This window comes from Canis lupus, chromosome 7, assembly GCF_003254725.2.
Source record: "Canis lupus dingo isolate Sandy chromosome 7, ASM325472v2, whole genome shotgun sequence".
Taxonomy (NCBI): Eukaryota; Metazoa; Chordata; class Mammalia; order Carnivora; family Canidae; genus Canis; species Canis lupus.
The window spans coordinates 2,493,880-2,498,021 of NC_064249.1; positions in this window are offsets into that span (position 1 = coordinate 2,493,880).

A 4,142-nucleotide genomic window follows, 5' to 3' on the forward strand; every position below is an offset into this window, starting at 1 on the left:
CTGCTTCTCCCTCTGCCTGTGTCTCTGCCTCTCTCTCTCTGGGTCTCTCATGAATAAATAAGTAAAATCTTTAAAAAAATGTTTTGGTAAAGTGTGAGAGGTGAAAGGTAAGGAGATTGTGGCTGCCTGGGCTCTGGGTGGGGGACTGAGGTTGCAAAGGGCACCCAGGGGACGGCTAGGGTGCTGCTCCCCCTGGATTGTGGCCGAGTGGGGTGATGATAAAGGGATGAGACAGGGAGAAAGGGAAGAGGGACTTGTGTTTTCATTGCCTCTGGGCTTCCTGTTCCCTGGAAACTACTTTCTCATAGAATTGCTATCAGAGAATGTGTCCAGGTTCTAAAGTGAACTCCTAAAGTCCATGTAATCCACGGTGTTTCCCATCGCATCATAGCACATAAAGCCCGTTAATCCACAGCGTGTCAGAGCATACCACAGTACAATTGGTATGAATTACCAAGATCGTGTCTCAGAATTTAATGTCTGTGGGAAAATTCATTGCAAATTCCGAGTAATGGGCTAGGACCATTATGGTCAGCTGGGGACTGTCTGCTGTGAAACAGTTACACGGTGTGCCCAGGGAATGTTTACCTGGGGAACACCTGTTCTGTTGCAAATGGCCAGGTATCATTTGAGTTGGCAAATGAGAAAGGAAATTTCTTTCTAGTAGCTTATGTTCTATGCTTTTTATGGTTTAGAATTTAAAAGACAAAGCAAATATTGTTCTTCTGTTACGTTGGCAGATAGTAAATTGTTACCCTTATAACTGAAGAGAGAATATACTTCATTGTCAGCATCTGTTTCAGTGGCAGTTGCTGATCGTCGGCCCTTTTAAACTGGTCCTGGGATGGTTTTTCCGTCCTGGGATTTTTTAGAATCAATGAGTAGTACAGCTCTGAGAGGTCACTCTTAGACATTTGTCTGGATAGGAACTGCAAAGAGCTCCATCATGGAGTATCTTAAAAAGTGAGTCCTTGGGACACCCGGGTGGCTCAGTGGTTGAGCATCTGCCTTCGACTCAGGGTATGATCCTGGAGTCGCAGGATCGAGTCCCACATGGGGCTCCCTGCATGGAGCCTGCTTCTCCCTCTGCCTGTGTCTCTGCCTCTCTCTGTCTCTCTGTCTTGAATAAATAAATAAATCTTTTTTTTTTAAAAAGGCGAGTCCTTTTGAATAGATACAGCAAGTTATTTCTTACATTATCATCACCTTTGTGGTTGTCATTATAACCAGCAGTAACATTGAGCCCAACATTTATGAAATGCTTACTGTATGCCCAGGACACCGTCTGAGAACCTCTACCTTAGGGTACCTATTACCATTTTGTAGCAAAAACTAGTTTCTGCCAAACAATGCCTGAGAGAACCGCATTAGCCATCATCTAAGATTGTTTTTGTTTTGTCAGTCAACAAATGTGGACCAAATTCTGTGCCAGACACTGCGTAATCAGTTCTGATTAAAATCAATCCCTGGAGGCCCCTGGGTGGCTCAGTCAGTTAAGCTTCTACCTTGGGCTCAGGTCATGATCCCAGGGTCCTGGGATTGAGCCCCACATCTGAGCAGGGAGCCTGCTTCTCCCTCTCCCTCTGCTGCTCCCCCTGCTCGTGCTCTCTCACACGCGCGCGCTCTCTGTCAAATAAATACAATCTTAAAAAAAAAAATAAAATAAAATGAATCCCTGTTGTCCTAGACCTTAACATTGAAAAGGTACATAATTAAGCTAATAATTTAGTGAATCATTCCAGGTACCCAAAGGGCTGTACAGGGGTCGTGCAGAGTACAGCTGCATATGGTAAGGGATTTGTTCTGAGGGGAGAGCGGGCAAGGAAGGTTCTTCCAGACATGATGGACAAGGCAGGAGTTAGCCAGGTGAAAAGACGGAGCATGAGCTCCCTGAGGGAGTAGAGTGTATAGAGGTCGAGGGGTGGGTGAGAGCATGATGTTTGAAGAACTGAGAGGGGACAGATACAGTTGGAGGTGAGAAGTTACTGAGAAGCTGCTGGAGGTGATAGGAGGCTGGAGAGATGATAAACGTCAGACTCCCTGAAGGAGCTGGATCTCAGTACTGAGGGCGTGGGGAAGCCATTGCAAATTTTGGAGCCAGGAATAATCAGATCTGCATTGTCTGATCAGATTTGTATTGTAAAGATTGTCACTTTGGCAGTGGAGAATGGACTGGAGGGGTCAAGAATAAAGGGGTAGATGTGTCCAGGTGAGATATAAGGGGGTCTGGACTAGGGTGGTGACACTGGGATCAAAAGGAGCTAAGATTCACTACATACCGTGTTACACCAATTCTGAAATGTGTATGTGCATACAGGTCATATTTCATCTCTGAAATTGTGATAAGGTTTAGATTTGGTGAAAGTTTCTCTTCTTAGAGGTACACAAGACAAGGGTGCATCCAATAATCAATGGCTTCCCACGTTGGATGAAATATGGTGTGCAGGAGATAAAACCTGCTGGGTTTGGTGGTGTCATGGAGCTCAAGGGGCCAGGGGTGTGAGCAGCCAGTTGAAAGGTGGGGTTGCAATTCCAGGAGAAAGGGCTTTAGGGGAATGGTTTTATTCTTCAGATTGTCTTTTTTTTTTTTAATTTGGCAAAATCCAAATGAGAAAAGCCATTAGTTAATATATACCAGGAGTCGAGTTCACGATTTTAAAGACTATGAAGTAGGAGGATGTCTAGGTTTTAATTGTCAATACTAATTCTTGATATTAAATTGCTTTTGTTAATATTATTAAATGCTGTTTTACTAATTGCTAATATTAAATCGGTTTCGTGTCTAGACCTACCATTTCCCAACTTGATTTCTCTTGATCTCCCTTTAAGGCAGTTTATTTACATTTCCTGCTGTAGTTAGTTAGCATTCCTTTCTATCAGTTTTGCTATCTGTCTCTTGAGGACAAGATAATTTGTACATGACAGACCACGTCGTGTACACCAAATATTTGTTGTGTTGGTGTCTTTATGGCTCAGTTGTTCTGGAATGTCCTTTCACTGCCTCTTAGCAAAGCAACCACATTCAGTATAATATTCGTAAGGAATAAGGACTCATAGCAGGTAAACCTTGAGCAGATTTAGCTGTCTTCCAGTTTCTCCAGCTTGGAGGACGTTTTTAGCTGAAAAACAACTGCAGGTAATAGGTGTTAGTAAACTGACTAGGGAGTTTAGAAATTCTGGAGGCCCTGTCCTCGACTTGCCTATGGCAAAATTTTAAACATTGATGGCTAATGTCTTCTCTGCCTTGTACATGGACCTGATTGTACAGCATTAGACCGTACCTCTGACCAAACAGTTTTAATTTAATGGTTAGAAATTAAATGTCTAATATTGTTGTTTTGAAGATGATCATATGTATTCACTTTTTTTTTAATCTATTTTTTTTAAATGCATGTGGCATTTTGGACAATTTCCAAGTGCTTTCCTTAGCTATGGGACTGGCCTTACAGTAGACCTTGGAGGTTAATCTATAACCACTGTGGACATCTGTGAAAGGACATTCTTCTGATCTGTGGCTCCCGTTTGGGGAGACTCATCGGATGAGTCTCTTACATTGTTATTTACTTGTGGGGACTGGAACTTTGGAACTACAGCTGCATGTTGCCTGGTCTTATCCTGCTCAGGGGGGCAAAGCAATCTATCTCAGGGGGGCAAAGCAATCTATGGGAAAGGGGATCTATGGCAAGGGGAGCTATACTTGGAGGTCCATCTGAGTGAACAGAGTTCATTTGTCTCACTTGGCTGCAAATAGAGTGAGTGGTGTCTGACTTTGCTAATTCAGGGCATGGTTCAGGCTCTCTGGCTATTGGTGGAGTGGGGCAGAGGGAGAGGAAGAGAATCTCAAGCTCCACCGTGGAGCTTGACGTGCAGCTCGATCTCACAACCCTGAGATCATGATCTGAGCCGAAGTCAAGAGTAGGACGCTGAACCAACTGAGCCACCCGGCTGCCCTGAGAGACCAGGGACATTACAGAGTAAAGCAGTATGAACTGCTGAGAGTGGTCAAAGCAGGCAACACGCCTCCTCTGATATGGCTCTTTGGCCCATGTCTATTGATAATAATTCAGCAAATCCTGTCTTTGTTCAGATGCACACCACTATGTGTTCTTAAGGGGAATAACCAAGATTAATTTATTTAGAAC